This window comes from Gracilinanus agilis, chromosome 1 (assembly GCF_016433145.1).
Source record: "Gracilinanus agilis isolate LMUSP501 chromosome 1, AgileGrace, whole genome shotgun sequence".
Lineage (NCBI taxonomy): Eukaryota > Metazoa > Chordata > Mammalia > Didelphimorphia > Didelphidae > Gracilinanus > Gracilinanus agilis.
In genome coordinates, this window is record NC_058130.1 from 654,181,272 (window position 1) to 654,201,725 (window position 20,454).

The 20,454-nt window shown below is 36.9% G+C and overlaps 1 pseudogene; it reads left to right on the forward strand.

Annotated features, from left to right (window-relative positions):
• The window catches only part of LOC123255262, a 35,887-nt pseudogene that overhangs the window by 621 nt on the left and 14,812 nt on the right, over positions 1–20,454 (forward strand).

Genomic DNA, 20,454 nt, shown 5'->3' on the forward strand with positions numbered 1-20,454 from the left:
AGAGCAACTGCTGGCTTATATAAAAAACCATGCTAAGCATTTAAGAAGGAGGAAACAGTTTATAAAAAAGTTCCAACAAAAGAGAGAATTATTCCTCAATAGTTCCGCCTTTGAGGATTCCTCCTATGAAAGTGCTCCTGACACACCCTCTCCTCAGCCCATCCCCCCTCCCCAACCCCTACTCCCTCCTTCTCAACCCGTTCCCTTCCCCCAACCGATCCCGCCCCCTCCCCAACCCCTACTGCCCTCTCAACCCGTTCCCTCCCCCCAACAAATCCCACCCCCTCCCCAACCCATACCACTACATCCCCAGCCCGTCCTGCTCCCACCTCCTCAACCTGTCCAACCCACCCCTCAGCCCCTCCTACAGACATTCAGGGCTACTGCTATTGCTGCAGGACATACATTCCCTGCCATTCAGGATAGCACAACACTATTTCCTTTATGAGAAGTACCTACTTTTAATACTGAAGGAGACCTGGTATCTGTAAAACACTTTACTCCCTTCAGCCCTGATGATTTAGCTGGATTGAAAAAGAATACGCCTAGTTTTGAAAAAGAACCATTTTTAGTTTTAAAAACATTAGAAAATATATTTGATACTTATGACCCTACTTGGCAGGACGTTGAAAATGTTTTAGGAGCACTTCTGACACATGGTGAGAAAGAGAGGATCATTAATCGGGCCAATCGTAATAAGAGTAAAGACACACCTAACTGGCCCCATAAAAATCCAAAATGGAATTACAACTCTCCAACAGATATTAAAAAATTACATGATGGCAGGCAAGCATTATTAACAGCTGTAAAAGCTTGTGCTGACACAGGATACATGTGGGACAAATTCGAAAAAACTAAACAGCGTGCCGATGAAACTCCGTCCCATTTTATGGACAGACTGATTGAGGTTGCAAGGATATATATGGACCTTGACTTAACAGTAGAACGGGAATTAAAACATGTACGTAGACAATTTGTAGAAAATTCCTGCAAAGTAGTCAAAGACTATTTTAAGACTAATTGCCCAAGTTGGGATAAAATGAGCCTTGAAGAATTAAGGAAGACAGCATCTTGTGTTTTTAGAAGCCAAGAAGGAGAACAGGAGGATGATACTGACTCGATAGATATTTTAAAAGCAGAAAATAAAATGCTAAAGGCAAAACTAAAAAATAAAGGAGAGATTATAGCCCCTCTCCAAGAATCTAATACTCAGCATGCTAACTGTTCCTTTTGTGCAAAAAAGGGCCATACAATGATGACTTGTAGGAATTTCTTTAAGTTTTTCAGAAATAATACCCAACAAACAGATAACTATAGGAATAACAACGGAAACAGGAATAGCAATAATAATGATGATAATTCCAGGAATAATTTTAGGCATGATAGGAATGCTAAATATAAACCTCGGGATGATGATAGCTCATACCAAGTGACCCCACAACAGTATATCTCAAGTGGAACTCGCCCCCGAACTAATCAAGGTGGTAATGCCCCTCAGGGGGGTGCCCATGGAGCCCAAGCATCTTTATGAAGGTGCATGGGGGGAGGGACGGCTTTGAAATCAGAAAGGGAAACCTTTGACTTTCCCGACCATGATGTTCTAATGCCTATTATCCCTATACACTCCCCCCCAAATAGAAAGAAACCTTATATAACCCTAAAAGTGGGTAATTCATGTTATGACTGTTTACTGGACACTGGAGCTTCAAGATCAGTACTGGTGAGCAAACCAGATGTAAACTGTAATTCTATTGGCTCTCTAAACGTAGTAGGGGTATCAGGGACATCTCAAAAGGTCCCAGAACTTTCTCCTCGTATGGTAAGCCTTGGACCTTTATCAATAGAACACTCCTTTCTTTTAATGCCTGGATCCCCCACAAATTTACTGGGAAGGGATCTATTATGTAAACTTAAAGCCACAATAATTTGTAATCCAGATGGTTCCATGTCACTGGAATTGCCAGAGGACTCTTTAAACCTACTCCCTGTACTTCTTTCAGAAGAGCAGGAAGTAAAAGAGCCTCCCATTTTTAAAATCCCAGATGATATTCCAGAGTCTCTATGGGCTACATCTTCTACTGATGTAGGCCTACTTAAATCAGCTGTACCTGTTCAGATTAGAACAAAAGGAGGGCCAGCTCCCTCCATTCCTCAGTACCCCTTATCAAAAGAAGCCATTGAGGGAATTACCCCAGTGATAAATTCACTAATTGAGCAAGGAATAATAATCCCGTGCAAGTCAGAATATAATACACCTATTTTACCTGTCAAGAAGCCGAAATTAGGCCCAGATGGAAAACCCCAATATAGATTTGTTCAGGATCTAAGGGCTATAAACAATCATGTTATAAAGAGACACCAAGTGGTTTCAAACTCAAACACAATTATTTCTTCTATTCCCAGCACAGCCACTTACTTTACAGTCGTGGACCTGTGCTCAGCCTTTTTCTCAATTCCTATTCATGAGAATTCCAGACATATATTTGCTTTTACCTGGAATAATTCTCAGTGGTCATGGGCCCGTCTTCCCCAAGGATTCTGTGAGAGCCCGTGTATTTTTGCACAGATTTTGAGCCAAGATACAGAAAATATAATATTTAAAAATAGTAAATTGATTAAATATGTAGATGACTTGCTCCTGGCTTCACCTGATGCTGAAACATGCCAGGAAGATAGTAAACATCTTCTTTTAGAGTTACATAAAAGAGGACATAAAATATCAAAAGAAAAAGTGCAGTGGTGTCTCCCCAGAGTGGAATATTTGGGGTTAATCTTGACAGCTGGTGCACGACATATATCCCCTAAGCACATTGAGAATATTCAAAAATTGAGCAATCCTACCACTAAAAAACACTTAAGAGCAATCCTAGGAGCAACAGGTTTCTGCAGACAATGGATCCCTTGCTATGGGGAAATTACTAAACCCCTTATAGCATTAACAAAAGATTCAGTCCCTGAACCACTTAAATTAGAGCCAGAACACAAGTTAGCTCTATCGAATTTAAAACAAGCTATTCTGTCTGCTCCTGCTCTAGGCATCCCAGATTATAACAAACCATTTACTTTATATGTACATGAGCGTAGAGGAGTAGCTTCAGGTGTTTTAACCCAAACTTTGGGACCATACCAGCATCCAATTGCTTATTATTCAGCTCAGCTAGATCCTATAGCTGCAGGTGCACCACCATGCCTTAGAGGTGTAGCTGCCACAGCTCTGTTAGTGACAAAAACTGTTGATCTAGTATTGGGATGCCCATTAACAATTATGTGCCCACATGAAGTGGAAGCATTACTGCTAAGACATAGAACACAGGCATTTTCTGATCAGAGAATTACAAGGTATGAAATAACCTTGCCAAATAATGAAAATATTACTTTAAAACGTTGTACAACCCTTAACCCAGCCACCTTACTTCCAGATTTACCAGTTTCAGAAGAACCTTTACATAATTGTGAAACAATAGTGTCCATGGCTGAAAAGCCTCGAGACGATCTCCTGGACACTCCTTTAGAGAATCCTGATTTAATTTTATTTACTGATGGCTCTTCATTTATGAGGGATGGCATACATTACACTGGAGCTGCTGTAGTTACAGAATTTAACACTGTATGGTCAGCTTCACTGCCCTCAAATCTAAGTGCTCAAGCCGCAGAACTCATAGCTCTAAAACATGCATGTATAATTGCCAAAGATAAAAAGGCTACAATTTATACAGATTCTCGATATGCATTTGGAATATGTCATGCAGTGGGTATGTTATGGCTCCAGAGAGGATTTTTAACCTCAGCTGGAAAATCTATAGCTAATGAAAAATTATTAATGAAGTTCTTTCTGCTCTCCAGCTACCTAAAGCCCTAGCTGTAGTTCACTGCTCTGCTCATACAGGTGGCACTGACCCTGTCTCTAAGGGAAATAATCGGGCAGATATTGCTGCAAAGCTAGCAGCAATAGAAGGGCCTGAATTAATTTTAACATTAACAACCCCTGATGACTTAAATTTATCACTTTCCTATGATGAGAAGGAAATAACAAAATGGAAGCAGAAATTTAAAGCCAAACAGATAAATGGAGTATGGGTGTCCTCTGAAGGAAAACCCCTGCTCCCTAGACACTTTTATCGCCAAATGTGCCAATCTATTCATAAAAATGGTCATTTTGGTACCCAGGGCATCGTGGACTCTGTTAAGAGAGTATGGATAGCTCCTGGCATAACCACTATAGCCTCTAAAGTGTGTGCAGCTTGCCCTACTTGCCAAGCATATAACCAACACGCCTTTCGTGGCAAGGCTTTTGGTGGGCGTCCATTGGCTTACACACCTTTTGAGCACCTACAAATTGATTTCATAACAATGCCAAAGGCTGGACAATATAAATTCTGTCTGGTCATAGTGGATCAACTGACCAAGTGGCCGGAAGCATTTCCTACTGCCCGAGCCACATCAGCCTTTGTTGCCAAGGTGCTTTTAAAAGAAATCATTCCTCGTTTTGGTCTGCCCGCACGTATTGACTCGGACAGAGGGAGTCACTTTACTGATTCAGTTTTATCTGAAATATATTCATGCCTGGGGATAACTCCAAAATTCCATGTACCATATCACCCCCAGAGCTCAGGCCAAGTTGAACGGATGAACAGAGAACTTAAAACCATGATTGGCAAATTATGTACTGAGACACATCTAAAATGGCCTGAAATTCTCCCTCTAGCTCTATTTTATCTTAGAAGCAGACCTAGGGGAGATCTACACATCTCACCATATGAGATGCTTTTTGGACATCCTCCTATACAAGCTAAACCTTTTTCTCCTGCATATACATCACTATTAGGAGGAGATACTTCTATTGCTTCCTATATACAGGAATTGCAACACAGACTGCGCGAACTCCATGAATCTGGAACTGCAGTACAAGCAGGACCAATAGACTTTTCACTTCACGACCTGAATCCAGGAGACAAAGTGTATATAAAGAACTTCCAGCACACTGGGGCAACCCAGCCTTCGTGGGATGGCCCGTTTGAAATTTTAATAACCACCCCAACAGCTATAAAGATCGGAGAAAAAGACTCTTGGATTCATTGCTCACATGTAAAGAGGGCATCTTCTATTGAACCTGATTGACTGTTTCCTGTTACCTGCATTGGAGATAACAGTTCATGGACTCATGGATGTTAATTTGGAATCATTGGTTTGTCTTGATTTTTTCCCTGATTTTATTTTTAAATTTTCTTATTGATTTACCTAATATCTTTTAATAGAATAATTGATATTTTTTTGTCTTTTTTCTCATTTCTTGTACTTGAGTACATATAATCACTTAATTTTTTTCATTATTTTTTGCAATGCTATAATTTTAATATATGTAATTGCTGTAATATTACTGCTTACTCACAAGGTTTAGACTCCAAGAACTTGCCATATATTGTTAAATGTTATGGGACTGTGATTAATGCTTCTGTCTAATTCCAGGAGAAGGGAACACATGAGCCATTAATGGTGCTAAGGAAAGCACAAGGTCATGAAGACCGACCGACAAATCCAATGGGATTTCTGAGAACATCTGCACAGTGCCAAGGAGCACGAGGTTAAAGAGATCATACATATACAGGTGGGATTGAGGTACTCCCACGCCAACACTGAGGACTTGAACTCAGTGTAAGAATCGAAGCTGCGACGCTTAACATATGTTAAGACGTAGGACTCTCCGAACTACACTGCCAGTCAGGTACCGCAGGTTGGCTATTATCTGGCTCACCCATATATTCCTGAGAGTAAAGGGAATGACAGACGCTTCCCTTGCATTTAAATCTGGTCCTTTTTTCTCTCTTATAGAATGGCAACTTCCTGTAGTCTTAGCTGCAAATGGGTAAGTGCAGTATTACTGCATTGTATCCTACAGACTAGTAGGATGGAAATTATAATTGATTAGACCCTAATACAAGGGCCTGTATTCCTGAAAATATTCAATATGATATGATTAGACCAGACTTCTCACTTATCTAACATTGTAGAAGAAAGTTCAACATCTGAAAAAAAGTTCTCTTTCTAAGAATTCAGATTTCAATATTTCTACATCAAATATATGCCTTCATTGTACCTAATTATTAGTGCATAAAATACAATACTATAATTGAAATGAAAGGGACTTTAGATGTCTATCCCAAATTTATTTTTCCAAGATGAAACATTTTACCTCAAATTATTGTCATGAGATATAATTGTTATTTCTACATGTTATTTAGTTAGACATCGCCTTATTCTAAAAGGATCTATCTTTTTAATATGCCTTAAAATGTTTAATTTATTGTTCACTCCTTCCTATACTCTTTCCTAAATATTTCCATCTTAATGATAGATCACCTTTACTTGTAATAAAAAAAGTTCTCTAATTAGTGAGAATTTTTCTGTGACATAAAACTCTTATTGCAAAACCTCATTTATAATACGAATAATGTAGTTTGAATTTAAAAAAATAGACATTAAAGCTAATTCCGATAAGGGACTTCTCTAGTTCCAGGGGTGGAGCCAAGATGGCAGAATAATCCAGAGCAGCTCAGTGCCACCATGAAAATCCTCTTTGATCAAGATTAAAATATCACCACAAAATGAATACAGGATTGAAAGAACAAATGAGGAGACAGAGTGAAACAACTTTCAAGGAAAGAAAAATCCAAAAAGTAGATAAAGAACTTCTGGGGCAATGGGGTAAGAGGAGAGCAGACACATCAAGAAGTTGTAGCAAGGAAGGAAGAGCAAGCCAGGATGAAGCCACAGTGAAAGAGCAAGGCAGTAGTGAAGACCTGAACCCCAGCACAACTCCAGGAGTAGACAGTGCATACCTGGCTGGTGCTAGCCAAATTGGAAGCCTAGAGCACTGCTCAAGCCTGCATTGAGGCCCCAAATTCCAAGGGATGGCAGTGTATAACATACCTGATTGTCATGGACCCACAGTGAGGGTCCCTGCCCAAGCTTATAGCAAAGCTCCGAGCCCTAGTAAAAGGTATTCATCAGAATAAATGGCCCATGTAAGTCCAGAGTAAGAACAAGAGCCTTCATTCAGTCTTAAGATGAGGCCCCAAGCCCCAAAATAAGGTAACTCACATTATTCTGAACTGCAACCCATAAGGAGTTCCTAAAGGTGACAGAATCAACAGTGTGAGGTGGCTTTCTGAACTCCAAGACCACAGATCATCATGCCAAATTGGAAGAACTGAAACCTCCATAAACCCCAAACTGAATGTAGCATCAGGGAAAAATGAAGTTTAAGAAAGCATAGCATCAACTCTAATAACAAAGTCCATAATTAAGAAAAAAGTTTATAATAATTAAAATTAAATTATGAGGCTGTTATCAACTTTAGTAGCTTATTACATCAAAGTAGTGATAGTAAAGAGAGGGAAATGTAGGAAAGAGACAGAGAGTTGCCTAGCTAAGTATCCTAATTGCTGTTCTGAGGGATTGAAGCTCACCACTGTCAAACTCTCCTTTAGGTCTAATCTCAAGTCAGAAGAGGGTGAGAGTCTCCTTAGCAAGAGACACCAGAGCAATAATATCTCTTCAGTCAGTCCCCAGTGCCAGAATCGGAATCGGAATCCTGAATGCAAATCAGAATGGGAATCCAAATGTCCTTCAGAATCTCCACCAGAATCTGAGTCTCAATCCGAATGTTTTCCAGAACCATAGTCTCACCTTTTAAGACATTTTCTCCACCAATTAGCTCTCCCACATCACATCTCAGGAAACAATTATAGACCCTTAATTTGCCTGGCACCACCCAGAGTGGCAGTGCTTGTAGAATCAATTTCCTCTCACTTTGGTTTCAACTTATTTTCACTGCGGGCATATGTATCCTTGCACATCTCAAAGGACCTCCAGATCCCTAATTGATTAAATTTAAAGGGAGAGGAGCTCCAAGTCCCTGCTTGATTAAACAAAGGGAGATGAATTCCTTTCTCACAAGTTAGTAAAAACAAAGAAAGAAAGAAAAAGGTTGGGGAAATGAGCAAAGAGCAAAAAACAAACAAACAAAAAAGTCCACCAAAACATTGAAAATTATTGTGAAGACCAAGAAGAGCAATGCACAGACTGAGAAGAGAAAAATGAGCCAAATCAGGCACATGCAAAAATTCAAAGAAAAATGGAAACTGGTCTCAAGTTCTGGAAGAGCTCAAAAAAGGAATCCCAAAATAAAATAAGAAAGGCAGAAGAAAAATGAAAGTAATAAATAAAGAAAAAAACAGCATATAGAGCAGAATTGAACAAATGGAAAATAAAGCACAAAAATTCAATTAAAAAATTGTTTTTAAAAATTAGAATTGGGGTGGAGTCAAGATGGCAACTTAAATACAATAAAAGTCCAGACCTCTCTGAAAACTCTTCCACACCAATCAAAAACAAAGTGTTTCGAGGGGACAGAAAATCAAATCTAACAACAGGACAGAGTTAGGGGAGGGGGTTGTGGTTCTCCTGCTGGATTCAAAAGTCTGAATTCTTAAACTCTCAGGTTCAAGGGAAAAGAAGAATAAAGGTCTCAGAACCTCTCCCCCACCTATAGTACTTGCCTGGAACCATCAAACCCACCCTTTTGACATGGTTGCAGGTGGGAATCCAAGGACTGCAAAGCAGTCCTCAGGGAGATTGGAAATATACCCACTCAGATTCCCACATGTGACCCCTGGAATATCTGGGTGGGAAAACCTCTTGTATGAAGGAAGTGCCTTTCTGGCACAGTTCTGCCAGGCTTAGGGCATTGAACACAAGCAGCAGGGAGGCAGCTGAAGAAGAATCTCAAAGAGGACAGCTTAGTTGCAGCCAAAACATTCTACCTTGCCCCCTCCATTTTTGGAGGTTTTGGCCTCAAAGCATATCTAGCTCTATAGATCAAATGTGCCCTGGCTAAATCTTATGAAAAGGGGTGAAGCCTTCATAGGGCAGGGAAGCTCAATCTCGAACATCCCTCCCCAATAGACTGCACTGATAGGAGCTGTAAGAATTCCACCTGACTGGGCTCTCAGGACAAAGACTGAGAGAATACCTTGCTAACATGGAAGGAAGCCCAGCTCCCTTTAGCCTCCACACCTTCATCTAAAACTTTAGCTTCTGCTGCCAGCTGGGGAAGATTTGATCTCAGAGTTCATTAATACCATCAGCCTTACCTAATCAATCAGAAGAGTAAACAAGAAGCCCCTTCAGGACAGAGTCGCCCAAACCCACAGATCCAACAAATAATCAGAGGAGAAAGATTATAGCCAGTAACAGGGATGTGGGAGAGGAAAGAAGGAAAATATATGAGTAAACAACAGAAAAATAAAAATTGACAATTTACAGCTTCTATCCAGATAATGAACAAAAAGCAAATGGAACAGAGGAGGACCATGGAACACCAAGGAAAAACACAAAAACTCCAATGAATTGGATATAGACTTTGAAAGAACTCAAAATACATTAAAAAAAATTAAGAGAGGCGGAAGACAACTGGAAAAGAACTTAAAAAGCAAAATATGTCATCTGAAAACAGGCACATGAACTAAAACAAGAAAATACTGTCTTGAAAGCCAGAGTTGACCAGCTTAAAAATGAGGCAAAGAAGGTTAAAGATGACCTACAAAAAGAATCAGACCAGAAGGAAAAGGATGACCAAAAAATCAGAGATGAAATCCCATCTTTAAAAATTAGTATTCAACAACAAGAAGCAAATTACTTCACAAGGCAGCAATAATCTATAAAAACAAAATCAATAGAATGAAAAAATTGAGGAAAATATGAAAATACCTCATTGACAAAACTATAAACCTTGAAAACAGATCCAGGAGAGACAATTTAAGGATTATTGGACTACTGGAAGATCATGAAAAAAAGAAAAATGCCTGGTCATCATTCTACAGGTAATTATACAAGAAAACGGCCCTGACATTCTTGAACAAGAGGGAAAAGTGGAGATTTAAAGAATCTGCAGATCACCTCCAGCATTTCACTTACAACTGACAATTCCCAGGAATGTTATAGCCAAATTGAAGAACTACCAGACCGAAGAAAAAATATTACAAGCTACTAAGAAGAAGTCATTCAGATACCATGAAACCACACAAATAGCTGCATCTATACCAAAGGACCAGAAAGCATAGAATATGATATCCTGGAAAGCAAGGGAACTGCATCTACAACCAAGAGTCAAATACCCAGTAAAACTTACTAACTTTCAGGGGAAAGTATGGTCATTTAATAAAACAGAAGACATTCAAGTATTCATAAAGAAAAGACCAGACTTGAACAGAAAATGTGATGTCCAAACACAGAACTCAAGAGAATAGCCCAAAGGTAAATTAAAAAAAATTTAAAAAATAAAAACAAACTTTTTAAAGGACCTAATAAGGTCAAAAGATTTGTATTCCTATAACAAAATATGATATTAATAAGTGTTAAAAAATTTTATTATCATCAGGGTAGCTAGAAGAAATATATTTAGAGGGAATAGTGACAAGCTCTATAGGATGAAATGAATATATATACATAACTAGAGATAAACAAAAGAGGATAACATTAAGAGAAAAGGGAAGAGAGTAAAAATGAGGTAAATTTATATTCCATGAAGAACAGCATGGCAGGAGCAGGGGAGAAGACCAATACAATGGAAGGGTGAATAAGGTTGGAAATAGGTAATATTTAATTCTTATATGCATTGAAAATGACTCAAAAAGGGAAGAACATTCAGATCTATTGGACCAGAGAATTCATTCATGCCCTATAGAAAAACAGAAGGGTAACAAATAGACTGGTAAGGAAAGCAATATAAGGGAGGGAGAGTGGGGATGTAGTTTAAAAAGAACCTGAACAAAAATAAGAGGGAAATAAGAAGGGAGAGGGGAGAAAGGGAAATAAAATAAGGGTAAGGATTAGGGGGACTGATTAAATGCAAAACACCACTGTAGAAGGAAACAGTGAAAGAAGAAAGGGCAGAACTAGGAGAGGAAATCAAAATGTTGGGAAATACACATGTGGTAATCATTATTCTGAAGGTGAATGGGATGAACTCAACCATTAAAACAGAAGCCAATAACAGAGTGGATTAGAAACCAAAATTTTACCATATGTTGTCTACAAAAAACATACATGAGTTTTCCAATTTTCCCAGCAGTTTTTGTCAAATAATGGATTTTTGTCCCAAAAGTTGTCGTCTTTGGGTTTATCATACTCTGTTTTGCTGACATCACTTACACCAAGTCTATTCCACTGATCCTCCCTTCTTTCTCTTAGCCAGTACCATATTGTTTTGATGACCACTGCTTTATAGTATAGTTTAATATCTGGTACTGCTAAGCCATCTTCCTTCAAGATTTTTTTCATTATTTCCCTTGATATTCTTGATCTTTTGTTCTTCCAAATAAACTTTGTTATATTTTTTCTAATGCAGTAAAAAATATTTCTGGTTGTTTAATAGATATGGCATTAAATAAGTAAATTAATTTGGGTAGAATGGTCATTTTTATTATGTTAGCACATCCTACCCATGAGCACTCAACGTTTTTCCAATTGTTTTGATCTAGTTTTAATTGTTTGGAAAGTGTTTTGTAGTTATGTTCGTATAATTCCTGTGTATGTATATATATATATATATATATACATACACACACACACACACACACACACACACACACACACACACATACCATTGCTGGGATTGTACCCCAAAAAGATCATAGATAAACAGACATGCACAAAAGTATTTATAGCTGCACTCTTTGTGGTGGCAAAAAACTAGAAAGCAAGGGTTTCCCCTTCAATTGGGGAATGGCTGAACAAAGTGCCGTATATTTGCTGATGGAATACTATTGTGCTCAAAGGAATAATATACTAGAAGAATTCCATTTGAACTGGAAAGACCTCTAGGAATTGATGCAGAGTGAAAGGAGCAGAGCTAGAAGAACATTGTACACAGAGACTGATACACTGTGGTAAAATTGAATGTAATGGGTGTCTGTACTAGCAGCAATGCAATGACCCAAGACAATTCAGAGGGATATATGGAAAAGAACACTACCCACATTCAGAGGAAGAACTACAGGAGTGGAAACACAGAAGAAAAACAACGGCTTGAACACTTGTGTTGATGAGGACATGATTGGAGATGTAGACCTAAAAAGACCACACCTGTATAACTATTAATAATATGTAAATAAGTCTTGACTGACCACACATCTTAATACCAGTGGAAATGTGAGTTAGCTATGGGGGAGGGGGGTTGTGGGATTGAAGAGTAAAGTAAAAACATGACTTATGTAACCATGGAAAATTTTTCTTAAAAAAAAAAAAAGAAACACAATGAGGCAGATATACAAACACAGGGTTAAGGTTAAAGGCTGGAGCAAAACCCATTGGTCATCAACTGAGAAAAAGAAAGCAAGAGTCTCATTCATGATATCTGATAAATCCAAAGTAAAAATAGATCTGATTAAAAGCGATAGGGAAGGGGCAGCTGGGTAGCTCAGTGGATTGAGAGCCAGGCCTAGAGAAGGGAGATCCTAGGTTCAAATCCGGCCTCAGACACTTCCCAGCTGTGTGACCCTGGGCAAGTCACTTGACCCCCATTGCCTACCCTTACCACTTTTCTGCCTTTGAGCCAATATTCAGTACTGACTCCAAGACGGAAGGTAAGAGTTTATAAAATTTTAAAAAAATAAATAAATAAATAAATAAAGCGATAGGGAAGGTAATTACATCCTGATAAAAGGCAGTAAAAACAATGAGGAAATATAAGTACTCAACATGTATGCACCAAATGGTATAGCATCTGAATTTATGACAGCAAAACTACTGGAGATTAATGAGGAAATAGATAGTAAAACTATACTATTGGGAGATCTAAACTTTCTTTTATTAGATTTAGATAAATCAAACCAAAGAATAAATAAGAAAGAGGTAAGAGATGTGAATGAAATATTAGAAAAATTAGTTAATAGATATATGGAGAAAAATAAATAGGGACAAAAAGTAATATACCTTTTCTTCAGTAGTACACGGTACATTCCAAAAAAGCAGAAATAAGAAATGCAACCTTTTCAGATCATAATGCAACAAAATAATAATTAATAAGGGCACAAGGAAAGACAAACCAAAAATTAATTGGAAATTAAATAATATGATTCTCCAAAATTGGTTAAAGAACAAATAATAGAAAAAAATTAATAATTTAATTGAAGAATATGACAATGGTGAGACTTCTTACCAAAATCTATGTGATGCAGGCAAAGCAGTACTCAGAGGTAAATTTATATCCTTAAGTGCATATATCAACAAATCAGGAAGGTCAGAGGTCATTGAATTGGTCATTCAAATTAAAAAAAAAAACTAGAAAGCAAGCAAATTAAAAATCCCCAGATAAAAACTAAATTAGAAATCCTTAAAATTAAAGGACAAATTAATAAAATTTAAAGTAAAAGAACAATTGAATTAATGAATAAGACAAGAATCTGGTACTTTGAAAAAACGAATAAAATAGACAAATTATTGGTTAATCTATTTTTAAAAAGGAAACAAGTAAACCAAATTAACATTATCAAAAATGAAAAGGGATACCACTCTTCTAATGAAGACAAAATTAAGTCAATCATTAAAACGTATTTTGCCCAATTAAATGCAATACATATGGCAATGTTGATGAGATGGATGAATATTTACAAAAATATAAATTCCTAGATTAGCAGAAGAATAAATAGAATACTTAAACAGTCCCATATCAAAAAAAAAAAAAGAAATAGAACAAGCCATCAAAGAACTCTCTAAAAAATCCCTGGGGCCGAAATGATTCACAATTGAATTCTATCAAACATTCAAAGAACAACTAATATCAATACTAAACAAACTATTTGACATGATAAGCAAAGAAGGAATTCTACCAAATTCCTTTTATGACACAAATATGGTACTGATTCCAAAGTCAGACAGTTCAAAAACAGAGAAAGAAAACTACTAACCAATCTCCTAAATGAACATCAATACAAAAATCCTAAATAGAATACATCAAAAAGACTCCAGCAAGTGATCATGTGGGTTATTCATTATGATCAGGTGGGATTATTACCAGGAATGCAAGGATAGTTCTATATTAGTAAAGCCATTACATAATTGTCCATATCAACAAGCAAACCAACAAAAATCACATGATTATCTCAATAGATGCAGAAAAAGTCTTTGACAAAATATAACACTCAATACTAGAAAAACTAGCAGTAGCAATTATAGAAGACAAAGAAATTGATGGAATTAAAATAGGCAATGTGCTGGTGGAAATTTACCACACCTAAGCTACACTTTCCCACCATCCTTTTAAGTATGTCCTCATTTGACATACAGAGTTTGGGGAGATAAATTTGGCTGAGAGCCATGCTACAGTGCTCTTTTTTGGGAGCTTGAACTTTGCTTTGGTTAAAGAGTGGTAGATGTGTGTCTCTGGCTCTGTGCTCTGCTCACTTTGCAGAAGGAATCCCTTTCCCTCTCATTTTTGTTATTAATCCTTTAATTTAAAATTATCTAGACTATTTCATTCATTTTTATTCCTACACAAATGAGGAGACCAAGCTATCACTCTTCATAGATATGATGGTCTACTTAAGGAATCCAAGAGAATCAACTAAAAAGCTAGTGGAAATAACCAACAATTTTAGCAAAGTAGTAGAATAAAAAATAAACCCACATAAACCATCAGCATTTCTATATATTCCCAACACATCTCAGCAGCAAGAGTTAGAAAGAGAAATTCCATTTAAAATCACCCTAGACAATATAAAATACCTAGGAACCTATCTGCCAAGACAAACAGAAAAATGATATAAGCACAACTTCAAAACACTTTCCACACAATTAAAACTATATCTAAACAACTGGAAGAACATTAATTGCTCATGGGTAGTTGAAGCTAACATAATCAAAATGACAATCCTACCCAAATTAATTTACTTATTTAGTGCCATACCTATTAAACTACCAAGAAACTTATTCACTTATTCAGTTAATAACTTTCTGAAGAAAGATTTGAATTAATATCTTTCTGATTCCATGCCTCTCATTCTGTCCATGGTTCCACACAGATGCCCATCTTTTATTAACCTTTCTCCATAGTTGATAATGAAAAGGTTTATTATATATATAGATAAACTCTGAAGTCACTGAACCTACAAAAAAAATTTGTAGCAGGACCCACCAATCAAGAGCCTAAAGCCCATGAGCACTCAATGTTTTTCCAATTGTTTAGATCTAGTTTTAATTTTTTGAAAAGTGTTTTATAGTTGTGTATATAAAATTCCTCGGTTTCTTTTGGTAGATAGATTCCTAACTATGCTATATTGTTTGGGTAATTTTAAATAGTGTTTCTCTTTCTACCTCTTGCTGCTGTGATGTGTTGAAAATAAATAGAAATGCTGATGATTTATGTGCATTTATTTTGTATCCTGCAACTTTACTAAAGTTGTTGATTATTTCTACTACCTTCTTAGTTGATTCTCTAGGACTTTTTAAATAGACCATCATATCATCTGCAAAGAGTGATAGTTTAGTCTCCTCATTGCCTATTTTGATATCTTCAATTTCTTTTTCTTCTCTAATTGCTACTGCTAGTGTTTCTAGTACAATGTTAAATAATAGAGGTGATAATGGGCATCCTTGTATCACTCCTGATCTTATTTGGAAGGCTTCTAATTTATCCCCATTGCATATGATATTTGTTGATGGTTTTAGGCAAATACTGTTTATTATTTTTAAGAAAGGTACTTCTATTCCTATACTTTCCAGTGTTTTCAATAGGAATGGGTGCTATATTTTGTCAAAGGCTTTTTCAGCATCTATTCAGATAATCATGTGATTTTAGTTTTTTATATTGTTGACATGGTCAATTATGTGGATGGATTTCCTAATGTTGAACCATCCTTGCATTCCTGGTATAAATCCCACCTGACTATGGTGGATGATCCTCTTGATCACTTGCTGGAGTCTCTTTGCTAGTATTCTATTTAAGATTTTTGCATCTATGTTCATTAGGGGGACTGGTCTGTAGTTTTCTTTCTCTGTTTTTGATCTATCTGGCTTTGGAATCAGTACCATATTTGTGCCATAAAAGGAATTTGTTAGGCTCCTTCTTTGCTTATTATATCAAATAATTTGTATAGTATTGGGATTAGTTACTCTTTGAATGTCTGATAGAATTCACATGTGAATCCATCAGCCCCTGGTGATTTTTTCTTTGATGGCTTGTTCAATTTCTTTTTCTGATATGGGATTACTTAGGTATTCTATATCTTCTGCTGTTAATCTAGGCAATTTATATTTTTAAGTATTCATCCATATCTCCTAGATTGCTATATTTATTGCCATATAATTGGGAAAAATAGTTTTTAATGATTGCCTTGACTTCCCCTTCATTAGAGGTGAGGTCTCCCTTTTCATCTTTGATACTTTCAATTTGGGTTTCTTCTTTCCGTTTTTTTTTATTAGATTGACCAGTATTTTGTGTATTTTATCTGTTTTTGCAAAATACCAGCTTCTAGTCACATTTATTAATTCAATAGTTCTTTTACTTTCTATTTTATTAATTTCTGCCTTGATTTTTAGTATTTCTAATTTAGTTTTCATATGGGGATTTATAATTTGCTTGCTTTCTAGTTTTTTAAGTTGCATGCCCAATTCATTAACCTCTGCCCTCCCTAATTTGTTAATATATGCACTCAAGGATATAAATTTCCCCCTGAGTACTGCTTTGGTTGCATCCCACAGAGTTTGGTAGGATGTCTCATCATTGTCATTCTCTTCAATGCAATTGTTGATTGTTTCTATGATTTCTTCTTTGACTAGCTGATTTTGGAGAATCATATTATTTAATTTACAATTAGTTTTTGATTTACATGTCCAGGTACCCTTACCAATTATTATTTTTATTGCATTATGATCCAAAAGGTTACATTTATTATTTCTGCTCTTTTGCATTTGTTTGCAATGATTCTATGCCCTATTACATGGTCAATCTTTGTGAATGTACCATGTGCAAAGAAGGTGTATTCCTTTTTGTCCCTATTTATTAAATCTAATTTTTCTAGGACTTCATTCACCACTCTTATCTCTTTCTTATTTAGTTTTTCGGTTAGATCTGAAAGAGGAATACTTAGATCTTCCACTAGTAGGATTTTACTATCTATTTCATTCTTGAGCTCTGCCTGTTTCTCCTTTTCAAATTTGGATATTATACCATTTAGTGCATACTCATTGAGCATTGTTATTTCCTCATTGTCTATTCTGTCTTTTATCAGGATGTAATTACCTTCCCTGTCTTTTTTAGTCATATCTATTTTTACTTTCACTTCATCAGAAATCATGATCTCCATTCCTGCCTTCTTTTTTTTTTTCATTTGAAACCCTTCCCCTTCTCATGCCCTCTTTGTGTGTAATAGAACATCCTATTTTTTATTATTCATTCAAGTTTCTATTGGTCTCCTCTACTATTCTCCCCCCTCTCCCACCCCTCATATCATCTTAGATCATTTAGTATTCCAACCTCTCCCTATGAATAATTCTTCTAATTACTATAATAGTGAATACTATAATAGTGAATAGAGTTCACTACAGAGAGTTATACATAGCAATTCTCCACATAGGAATACAAATAATTAGATCTTCTTGAAGCACTTAAAGAGGCAAATTTTAAAAAAAATATGAATTTTCTTTCTTTCCCTTGTTTCTTATTTACCTTTTCATGTTTCTCTTGATTTTTGTGGTTGGATATTGAACTCTCCATTTGGTCGTGGACTTTTCTGTGCAAATATTTGGAAATCTTCTGTCTTGTTGAATGCCCAAACTTTCCACTGGAAGTATATTGTCAGTTTTGATGGGTAGGTGATCCTTTGTTGTAGACCCAGTTCTCTTGCCTTTCTGAATATCATATTCCAAGCCTTGAGGTCTTTTAGTGTGGAGGCTGCCAGATCCTGTGTGATCCTAATTGGTGCTCCTTGATATTGTGATTGCCTCTTTCTGGTTTCTTCTAAAATTTTTTTCTTTTACTTGGAAGCTCTTGAATATGATTATTATATTCCTGGGGGTTGTGTTTTTAGGGTCTAGTGTAGAAGGTGATCTATGGATCCTTTCAATGTCTATATTGCTTTCTTGTTGTAGAACTTCAGGGAAGTTTTGCTCAATAATTTCTCTTGATATGGAGTCTAAATTTCTATTAATTTCTGCTTTTTCAGGAAGACCAATGATTCTCAAATTGTCTCTTCTACACCTTTTTTCATGATCTGTGAATTTCTCATTGAGATATTTCATGTTTCCTTCTATTTCATCAGTCTTTTCACTTTGTTTTATTTGTTCTTGCTGTCTTGAGAGATCATTGGCTTCTGCTTGTCCAATTCTTATCTTTTGAGACTTGTTTTCTACTATAATCTTTTGATTTTCCTTTTTGATTTGGTCTATCCTGTTTTCCAGCTGTTTGATTTTGGTCTCCAATTTGCTTATCAATTCTTTTGATTTGGGGGCATCTTTTTCATATTGCCCAATTCTAGCTTTTAGAAACTGGTTTTCCTTTACAATCTGGTCATTTCTAGTCTTCAATTTACTTGCCTTACTTTCCAATTGCAAAATTCTACCTTTTAAACTGTTATTTTCTTGCCAGATCTCTTCCATCTTTCTCATAATCACAGATTTGAACTCTTCAAGACCTTGTGACCAGTTTTCATTTTTTTTGGGGAAGGTTTGGATATGGTTACTTGTTTATTCTCCTCTGCTGTTTTCTCTGTTGTCTTGATTTTTTTTCTGTGCAAGAGTTGTGGAGTATTAAAGGTTTCTTCTTGCTCTTTCTCTTCTGGGGTTCTTCTGGATGTCTTGTCATTGTTAGCCACATGCCTTCTCAGCTTTATCCTCATGCCCACAGTCTGTCCGCACTCTTTAGGCTCCTGAGGTCTCAGGTCTAGTTGTTCTCAGGGTCAAGCTTCCTGGTAGTCCTCTTGCTTGTTCCTCTGCCTGAAGCTGCTTTAATAGTCTCATAGTCATGCACCTCTCTGTGCTGGGTCCCCACTCAAGGTCAGAGCCTGACCACAGGATCCATATCCATGCCTGCGCTCAGGGTCTACCCCTATGCTCTGGATCCGAGTCCATGCCTGCTTTGAGGGTCTGTGTTCAAAATCCCTGCATTCTTTAGCCTCTTGGGGTTTTAAGTCTTGCTACTCTCAGGAGCAGGCCCTGGTGAGCTGCCAGTAACTTAATGGGTTCCCCAAACTTGCTCTAACTCTTTTGTACTGGCTTTGGCACTGTAGGTGTTGTGGGTGTTAGGGGGTTGCTCAGCTCACATTTTTGTGAGAGCTGTTTTTCCTCTTTATGGCATGGAAATTCCCGGATTCCACATACCTTCAATGCTGCACCCTGTTTTTGGGTCTCTTTGTTCATCTGGATTTGTTTTTATGTCTTCTTGAGGAGTCCTATATGCGTGGATTAGGAGGGGTCAAGCAGCTGCTTTTTACTCTGCCACCATCTTAACCTGTAAGCCCTACTGTGAGTTTTTCATTACTGGAATGCAATTTGAAACCTCGCACTTGTTAATTTCAAGCCACACTAAGATTCCATATTGAAGTGATAAATTATATGATCATTGCTAAAAACACTCAATTCATTGATGTCTATTTAGACATGGAAAGGTCAATAAAGGTCAACATTCTTTCATAGTTAAAGCTGGATAAATGGAAGGGAGGAGACTTTTAGACTCCAATTTAGTATATACTACACTGAATGTAGGTAAAAAAGAAAGTATGTTATAGTTGTATACAATGGGAGAAGTTTTCTGATATTGAATAATTTGATAGTGCCAACTAATTTGGTTAAAAGTTTATTTCCTTGGTCTTCAGGAGCAGTATCAATAATTCTTAGAGAAGCAATAGCCAGGTTCCATGTCTATGGAATTTCTTCCCACAATAATATATTTTGAGACTGGACTAGAATATTTATGTTTAGTAGGTGGGCTACTACCACTCCCAGTCCTCTTGATTTTGCTTTCCCATCATTGGCAGGAGCTCATCAGTGTGTGTTTTTAAACATTAAAAAAAGGTAGGTCCATCTCCCATAATGATTCCTTCCCACACTGAAAGGTTGCTACCAGTCCCACATTGGAAGCAGAGTTGGTATGCTGGAGTAACAGAGGAATGTGGCAGTACTATCCCCAGCACAATTGGTTTGGAATACTATGATCTTTCCTCTGGAGTCAAGGTGGTGGAGGTGATTGTGAAATTTGTTTGAGCTTCAGGCTCTTGTCCCTCCCTAAGAGTCCTCTGCTGTATTATTTTATTGGCATGTTTGTCCAAGTGATCAGAATTTGGCATGGAAGTCCTTTCTTCACAAAACATGCAACTTGGATGATGATTTTGGAAGCTTGAATAAAAAGGTCTTGGGATGACTCCTTTGGGTGTACAAAGGAGATGGTGATGGTTTGACCTT